A 10,368-nucleotide genomic window follows, 5' to 3' on the forward strand; every position below is an offset into this window, starting at 1 on the left:
GAGGTCAAGACAGGAACAATACTAAAACACGAACAGACTCTGGATTAACAGTTAACTCAAGGGATTACTCACTGCAAACTTCACAAAACAACAAACAGATCTCACGGCAGGTTTCACAGCATGTTTCAAACAATGAACCGACACCGGACAGCAAACACAAGGGGATTATAAAGGGGAACACTAATTACCAGGACAGGTGAAACTGACTAGACAATAATCACAAGACTAGGATAACAAGGGGGCGGGGTAAGTTAACGAGACAACACAAGCACATGGCCCAAACAGGCCATGCGCTTGCACACAAAACATGATTCTGTCATGATCCTGCCTCACGACTAGAGAAAATCAAAGACAAGAAGGCAGAATCATGACAATTTCAACATTTACTAATATTTTATTTAAATCTTGTTAACATTAGTTAATGCACCGTGAACTAACATGAACACACAATGAACAGCTGTATTTTTATTAACTAACGTTAACAAAGATGAACAAATACAGTAACAAATGTATTGCTCATGGTTAGTTCATGTTATTTTATACATTAACTAATGTTAACTAATGAACCTTATTGTAAAGTGTTACCTCTATGGTTGTGAAATCCATGTAGAAAAGCAGAAAGCAGAAAAGCAAAATGTAGAAAAGCATCAAACCTACCCGTGTCAAACTGCACCTGCTCTGGAGCCAGGAGTGAGGCCTCCTCTTCCTCCAGACCACCAGATAAATCTTTTCAAACACATCGTACAATTAGTGTGATTGTTTTTATTTATATTGTTGTGAAATACATCTGCATTAAAACTCATTCATTTTGGCATGTGAAATCATGATTATCTCTCAGAAATTCACTCTACCAGCATGCACCACTGTATCCTCCACCACTGTTGCTTCCTCTCTCTCTAACGTTACACTATCTCCATCAGAGCTCTCACTGTCATATTAGGGCCATTGCCTGATCATATGGCACATTGACCATCTGACAGAGCTCCTTTAAGGACACAGACATGGTTGCTGCAAAAAATAAAATAAAGGTCAAATGATCGTTTCACTAAGTTATACGGCATGTTTACGTATGATAACAAGGCAAGAGGCCAGCTAGCTTGCTTAAAGTGATGAACATGACGGAATGCCTTGACATTGTAAGCTACAATCCTGACATAGCACATTAAATTATTATGTTGTTCCTCAAATGAGTGCCAGAACTAGCGTTAGCAGGGGTCGAGAGATTTTTATTTAAGCCCCACGAAAATCACAGCTGCCTATCTCACCTAGCAGCTAACATGATGACAAAACCAAATATAGCTGCGAGCAGCGATGGCGGGCCCAAGCCGGAGGCACCGCAACCCCGGTTCCTTTAGTTACCTAAAGGCACCCGGGTGGTGGTGCCGAAGGCTTTGGCCCTTTCATGATTAAATGTTAAAACGGCTTGCCATACTCTGTCATTTCGACTAGTCACAATTATGTTACAGATATCTTAAATGATAATACAAACTATCCAAAGTGTAACGACTAGACAGAAAGACGTTGTTGATATCTACAATGTTAATTCCGGATAGGCAAACTTAGCTTTTAAATGTTAAAAGGGCTTGCCATACAGGGACGTAGGCTCAGAGAGAGGCTCACCATATTCAGACCAAAATATCTGACTTCCTCTTGGTCCGAGCTAATGACTATGTATTAGAAAGTTGTACGGCTTGAGGAGTACAATGTATATACCGATTTTTGTAACTGTAGATAAAACTAACAACCCCACTTTTAAGTATATATATGGTGCCTTTAGTGTTATTCTGCACGACGTGCAAAAACTTAACCCCCGCTTTTTTAAGTATATATATATATATATATATATATATATATATATATAAAGAGGGTTATTCTGCACGACGTGCAAAAACTTAACCTCCGCATTGACTGTCGAAGAGAAGTGTGCAGAAGAGCTTGCATCAGTGAGGGCTTTGCAAAATATACATACAAACACACACACACACACATATAAATGAGGTTAGTGTTTTACAATATTAAGGAAAGCAAATGTATTGAAATATAGCACATTAATTTTAAATTCATTCAGCTTCAATTACCAATTTGTAGTTTACCAATTTATCTTACTTTTATTTAAAGCAAACTATACATTTAAAAGATTAGGGTTATATGCATATTTTGTCATTTAAAAAAATACAAAATTGTTATGCAAAAAGATAAGGACTTGCAGAAAAAATCTACAGTCAGCCACACACACACACACACACACACACACACACACACACACACACACATAAACGCAGACACCAGCAACCCCCCCCTCCCTCTTCCCCACACAGACACTGATAGAGACAAGATACACATCCAAACTGCAATATCTGACTTTCTTTTGGTCTGAGCTTCTTACTGTTAATTAGAAAGTTGATCGGCTTGACAAGAACAATATACGTGACATGTTTTGTAACTGTAGGTAAAACGAGCAAAGTTAACACATTTTATGTGTCCTTTTTTAGTCATAAAATTATTTTCCTCGCCACGGCCAAACCGTTCGAGATATCAAACATCCGTCCGGAATTGAGCATCCTCAATGTCTTGACTTCATGCACACCGAGTATGGTGGTGATTGGTAAACACATGCGTTGTAATTTGATGTATTTCTCCTAGGAGATTTATTCAAACAACACATAATTCCCAACTTCCATTTGAACTGTCTTAAAACTTAGAGCAGAGATGGGCGCAGGTCACGCAAGTCTCAAGTAAGTCTCAAGTCTTAACCGTCAAGTCTCAAGTAAGTCCCAAGTATTTTTTTGGGGGGGGGGCAAGTCAAGTCAAGTCACAGGCTATGTCAAGTCAAGTCAAGTCTTGTAGTAGGTTAAGTCAAGTGCAAGTCAAGTCACCTTATTATTTTAATTTTACATGCATAATCTGATCTTAATAAAATGAAAAGACAAGATAAGTATTTGCCAGTAAATTACAATAATTTGCATTGTAAATACTCATGTTCAGTAAAATACACCATGGAATCAAACAAAATTGTAACTTCATAAAATTATTTATTTTTCACTTCTGCCAACAGTGTGTTTGAAATGTTTTAAATTTTCAACATTGAGTCCATAAAACAAATAACAGCTTAACATCCTACAGACTCTCTGAACACCTTCCTCTCTCTCAAACACAGTTTACAAACAATATTAAACTTTGTTACATTTCTCCTCTCTCTCTCTCTCTCTCTCTCTCTCTCTCTCTCTCTCTCTCTCTCTCTCTCTCTCTCTCTCTCTCTCTCTCTCTCTCTCTCACACACAGTGGCGGTTCTAGACCATTTCAACTGGGGGGGCCAAGCTGGGGCCAGTTGTACTGTTAGAGGGGCCAGTTACATTTAGACCTTATCATTTTCTGCACTGCACTGAATGCATAAATAAGCAAAATACCATGTTTATAATTATCCAACAATTTGCATTTCCATTATATTTTTACATTTGCATTACATATATCAGTCTGTATTTGAATTTCCATTTTATTTTTTTACATTGAATATACAGTATGTATGTATATATATATATATATATATATATATATATATATATAATTTTTACAAATTAATCTACGATTTTTGTGGGGTTTTTTTTTTTTTTTTTTTTGCAAAAAGATCAGCAAATTATCCTCTAAACTGGCCTTTTTAGGGGGCTTTCCTCTCAGGGTGAATGAGCTTTTTTATAATTGTTTTTTTCCTGACATCTTTGAAAGACAGAAGCAATAATTAATGCATCCTTGGCCAGGATATAATTATAAAATATGACATGATTTTAAAAGTGACCTATAAAATCGACTATGCAATACACTTTAATTTATCTAGTGCTAATAAAATTATTAAGCCTATTTGGAGAGAGAGATGTTTTAAAATCGACTATGCATTACATTTTAATTTATCTAGTGCTAATAAAATTTTTACGCCTATTTGGAGAGAGAGATGTTTATAATGTGACAATATGTCAGTCATCGTGATTCGTGTAATAAGATGACTAGGCCTAGACTACTTGTTCTGAGCAGGTGTTGTCAGTGAACAGGCTGTAAAACTGTTGTCTAAGTTACAGACTGATACTAATTAAATGGGAAACGAATCGATTACCTAACGTAACCTCGGTTCTCTCTAGATGAGGGAACGAGCATTGCGTAAGCTAGCTTACGCTACGGGAAAGATTAATCTTACATCAGTCAAGTTGTCATAGTTTTTGTCAAACAAGTTGTGAATTTGTTGTAACATTAAAACAGGAGATCATGACTTACTCCGTGCTCCAAGTGATGTTCGGAGCTCCAGTGATTAGTTTCATCTGTGGGACGGGTGAAGAAACTTTCGGAAGATGTTGTAACAGAATCATATGAACAATTCCAGGATATGCTTTTTTTCATTGGTTGTTGCGTTAAATTTTACCCAGATACAATAGTGCCCTTTTCTGATTGGCTATTAAGTAGCACTTCTCTTTTTTTGATTGGCTGATGCGTAGCAGGGTCGACTGCTGAACTCCAGGCGAGACGCGCTTGATTCTCACGTGAGAGCGGCGCGGCCAGAGAAATTGCGTATATTAAATATATTATTAATAGTTTTTCCGCATGAGAAATACAATGTGTGACGGGAGTGTGAGACAAAAGACTGAAACGAGTGACTGTCATGCTCAATGCGTGACACACTATAAAAAAATATTTCACACTGACTCCACATTTAGGGGGGCCACAAGGGGGTCCAAGCTTGTTGTCGCAGGGGCACTGGCCCCCCCAGGCCCCCGCCTAGAACCGCCACTGCTCACACACACACACACACACACACACACACACTTTCTCTCTCTCTCAAGAAGCAAAAACATGACTGCTAAAGGTTGTATCAGCGATGGCGGGGTAACATCACTTAACATCACGAGTGATATTCCCTTAGGCCACGCCCCCTTGTCTCCCCAAAGTATTATAAGCAATCATGCGCATCCCGTGTGCAGAATGATGCACTTGAAGCAACACCAAGTCACAGCACGCAACGCTTCACATTGAAAAGAACATAGCGAAGGGATGGTATCTATAATCTATGCTTAGTAGGGCTGCACGATTTGGGAAAATGTCATATTGCCATTATTGAGCCAATATTGCAATTGCGATTTGCGACTCCGATATAATAAAATGGTTTCATGAGTCCAACTTGCTTGGTTCTAAAGTAAAATGCACAAACAGATTAATGTTTATTTCTCAACTCAAACTAAAAACAACAACAACAATAAATGATTGATAACACCTATAATGATCAATAAACCATCAACCAAACCAACATTACAGTGATTCCATCAATTGAAAGCCATCAACTTTTAAAAAAATTATTAGGCTTAAAAAAAATATATAACAGCTTTTAAATTAAGTGAACTTCAAACAATCCCCACATAAACCCATAATAAAAAACATATTTACCTGTGCCCTTCCTGTCTTAACAGGTACAGAAATTGAATAAAGTTATCAAACAGTCTGCGCTGCCTGAATCATAAATTATATATATAATAATCCTTATTAAAGCTACAAAAGTTCTTTACTCAAGATCAGTGAGTAATTTTCTAATTTCCCTTTGTTCTTTTAACTTTACTGAAAGAACGCTTTATTCGCTGCTGGCCCTTTAAGAGCACCCGTTGCCGAGACGCGGATCTCACACGCGCCTCATAGCACAACTCTTTTCATCCATACATAGACTTTTCTTATGTTATGAAGATACTAGACAAAACCACATGCGAGTCTCATCTATTCTAATCTAGGGCACTCACAGGCAGCTTTTCACTTCTTGTCGTGCAAAATGCGAAAAGGCATTTGAACCAATAAGAGGGGGATCTTGTAACACTAGTCAAAGGATGACAAAAAAGAAGAGATGCTGCGCTAATAGCCCTACTTTGTTTATTTCATATAAAATCGCGGCATTTTGCGTTATATAATTGCATAGGTTTGAGATCGCTATTACGACTGCGATATAATTAATCGTGCAGCACTAATGCTTAGTGTATTCTAAAGGGCAATAAACTCCACTCCAGCAAGATAGTCATTTTATGCAAATCATAGACCTTTATGCCTTATCTACAAATAAAGTATAATATTGGGAACATTGATCTTGAAGAGAGTGTCGTCGTGTTACTGTCGCAACCGAACGCGACGCGCTAATGCTGATGCATGGAGAATGACTGAGGCGAGATGACTTTCCGTTAACTTTAACTTAGAGACTAAAATATTAATTTTACCACACATTAAGCTATTGAATGACTTTAGAAGTCTTGGAATATAGTGTGAAAACTTGATTGTGCTTTACAGTTTTTTATGCCTTTAGTGGGGCTTAACAAAATAACACAATATGCAGAATGTCGGACGTCACTTATAGGCTAAACTGTTTTTTATAGATAAAACTATTTACATTCGGCAGTCATGAAAACAAATCTCAGATAACGGTTGACTAGGTAACAAATGTGTAATTTTGCGCCGGAGTTCTCCTTTAACTTACATTAGCTAGCTAACTACGAACGAGCTAACCAGATAACATTAACAAATTGACAAGCACTTACGGGCAGAATGGCTCTTCAAATGACGGACGAAATTGGAGGTTGTCATCTGACTGTCCGCGATCTTAACGTTGCATGTCTTGCAAAGCGCTGTTCTTTTGCCATCTTGTTGTAAGAAATTCTTGAATCCAAAAGCGACGACGACCCTCGTTATCCCTCCGGCTGACATGTTGATGTGATCTGATGTAAGTGGGCGTGGTGTGCGCGTAAGGTATGAGAAGGCATGACTGATGATCTCTGATCCAGTCATGACAGCGCTATTCTCAGCCTGCGCTCCAGCTGGATCAACTTTATTTTTTTTTTACATAATTTATATATTTTATATTCAAACTGAAAACATGATGTGATTAACACTCAAGTCATATTATTACATGCAAGTGTGTTTGATTTATGGACCAAATTTTCAGATCAAGTTTATGGACCAAGTTAATTTAATTAATAAACTAATTATATAAAACTATTAATGCACTACAATTAAACTGGTTATATGCCTTTACTTATAAAAAATAAAAAACTTATTTAAAAAAATACCAGGCTTAAGGCATTTATTTTTTATGCAGGCCATACACACAGGAGTGAAATGGTTAAGACCCCTCCCCCTACAAACACACACACATACACAGACAGGCAAAGACAGCATGCTCAGATTGAGCAAGACCACATTCAAACAAACATATCTGACTTTCTGTGGGTCCTAGCTAATGAGTGTCAATTAGAAAGTTGTCCGACTCGAGGAGTACAATATACATACCGATTTTTGTAACTGTAGATAAAACTAACAACCCCACTTTTGTCAAAAGGTGGCGCTACTGAGCCCTCACCACGCCCGTTTCTGAAACTTTGCACATGTCTACTGGCTAATAAATGTGATGTGTCTGTCGAGTTTCATGCAATTTCAAGTATGCTAAGGGTCTCAAAAGCATCCTAAAAGAATGGTAACGTTTGATGCGTCGCCACGGCAACAGTTTCAAAGATATCAAGAATCCATTCACAGGTCTACATCTGCCGTATGTTTACATTATACAGATGACGTTTGAAGCAAATCGGGTAAAAATAAAAGGGTGATATCAAAGCATTTTGAAAGTGACACACTTCCTGCTGCCAGTTGGTGGCGCTATAACTTTGACTCACAATAGTCACATCCATGTGATCGTCCTCTTACAGCGAACACACTGCTGAAGTTTCATCAAGATCAGTTAATGTATGCTGAAGTTATAACACACTTCCTGGTTCATGTTTCTCGCCATGATTTCGTTTCCTTGCCACGGCCAAACCGTTCGAGATATCAAAAATCCCCTCGCAAACTTTCATCCTCAATGTCTTGACTTCATGCTGACCGAGTTTTGTCGAATTTGGATCAAAGCTCTAGGAGGAGTATTTAACATTCCATTGCGAGCGTTTTACAAACAAACCTCAATAGCCGACTTCCTGTTGGGCTGGGGTAAAAAGTAAAAGCGCGAGGTATAGATGAAACTATGAGATCAACATGTGCACAGAGTTTCATATTATTACATACAAACGTGTTTGAGTTATGGACCAAGTGTTCGTACCCCGTTCCAGGGGGCGCTGACGAGCCGCCCTGCCACGCCCGGGTACCAGCTTCAGCCCGGCTCTGATGGCCGCGGGTTCTGACCCATGTGCAAAGTTTCAAGAGTTTTCGAGCACGTTAAGGGCCCCAAAAATGCCCAAAAGGTTACAAAATAATAATAATAAATAATCCTTAGGAAAACAATAGGGCCTTCGCCCTTTCAGGGCTTGGGCCCTAATAACGTGACATAGCGGCTAACTAAGTCAACGACAGGCAATTTTTGCGGTTTAAATTAAATTTCCTCGTCAGAAACAATACCATGGAAGATTTCAATCTACATGATAAGTTAACTTAGCTAACTTACCGTCTAATGCAAAGACATAGCAGAAAGAAAAATCTAGCATCCTCAGAAATCAACATAATTAGACTACATTACACTTGCACTACCATTACTTCGATCGAGATAAAACTGTTATATAATATATAAACTGTTATTATATAATTGATATAACTAAATCATGAATAAGGACATTTACCTCAGAGGACGTGTTGCTCAGCGACTTCCAATCTTGAGGAGAAAAATGCCGCAAAGCTCCCAGGCAGTGCAGCGGCGCCAAGTGAAGAAGGGGTGGAGTTACGAGGTTTGACACACAGTTGAAGTGTCCAATGGAGTTAAGAGGTTTGCTCACAAGCTATTTTCAACACTTTCGATTGGGTAATAATTTGTAAAAATAACAGACCCATGTGGAGACTGACCAATAACATCGATTTGTGAAAAAATATGAAATTGACCAAATTTGGACATACGAGGTTTCCGCCCGACAGCGACGATACAATTTATACTCACCTGCTGGTATTTCGATGTCATTTTATTTTACTTAACCACTATTAATGCATCTTTTTTTAAAAAAATAAATAAGGAAATGTACTTTACTAATAAATGTAAGAAATTATATGGTATAAATGCATTTGAACAAATGAATAAATGTTCAAAACTTGTGTATTTAATTGGTGAGTTTGTTTATTGAGTTTGGTAGTTAATGAAGTATATAAATAGGGAGCTGAACTCATTTCCAAACTTAACCATGGCGTGTCAGATGAGGTGTTGGATGAGGGAGCTATAGTCTTGCGGAGGGCATTTCAAAGAGAGAGAACTTTCAGAGACAGGTCAGACCCATTGGCATTAAATGACAGCTAACTATATGAACGATATAGGTTCTCAAGAGATGGGATTGCATATATTTGTAGATTACCAAGCCCACACATATACAAATAATTATTTTGTTTAATATGGTCTAAATCATGACTGTGTAGCCTTTAAAATTTTCCACTGGCCCCTCAACTTTCTCCTTAGTTGAACAAACACACAGAAGTCAAAGTATTTAATGTGATTTGTCTTTAGAGTGAATCTGCCTGTTAGGGGTGAAAACACACAAATAAATGTTGTGAATGATCAAAAATATAATGTTTTTTTTTTCCTTTCCTTTAAAAAAAAAAAGGTAGTTCTACTTGCATTTTTCTGTAGCTGTTGAATTTCCAGCTCCAACTTCCTCATCTTTAGTTTTTTATACTCGATGTCGATATCAGTTGCTTCCATTTATTTAAGGCAGTATCGTTTATACTCTCCTTTTATGTTTTCTGGGTTATGTAGCAACATTTAAGTTATTTCATTACTCTTGTCACATTGTTTTAATTTCTTAATACTCTAGAACAGAACTCTAGGACAGTATCAGCATCCTGAAAACACATTATGATAATTTTATCACACAAGTACACTTTTTAATATTCAATACAGTATAGCATGGATGGAGTACCCCCTCCTTGAACATACAGACAGTCTCCTCATCCTCCTCAACTGATGGGCCTTCTCAAACTCAGTTAAACTCATTAGCTTACATAACTGATTTAAAAGGTCTCATACTCACAGGCAACATGATGTCTGGTGGATCCATAAAGCATACAGAATCTTGATAGAACATTTTTTTTTTTTTTTACCAAAATGCACCATTACAATAGCACAAGTACCACATGACATTACTGCTATGATGTACTTAGGCCTACAATGTAAAATACACACACACACACACACCTTTTATATACTCACTCCTTATACTACATGATATCATTTTAGATGATGACCCCCCCCCCCCCCCTCCCTCAGTCTTCTTTTTGGTCGCTTCAATAAAGAAAAGAAAAAAAAAAAAAGAAAAAAAACCCTGAATAGTTGTAACTTCAAGCTGGCATTGATTACATACCATACGATTTACTTACCATTCAGACTATATTTTGATA

The sequence above is a fragment of the Pimephales promelas genome, chromosome 18, assembly GCF_988280905.1.
Source record: "Pimephales promelas chromosome 18, fPimPro1.hap1.1, whole genome shotgun sequence".
In the NCBI taxonomy this organism is placed as follows: Eukaryota; Metazoa; Chordata; class Actinopteri; order Cypriniformes; family Leuciscidae; genus Pimephales; species Pimephales promelas.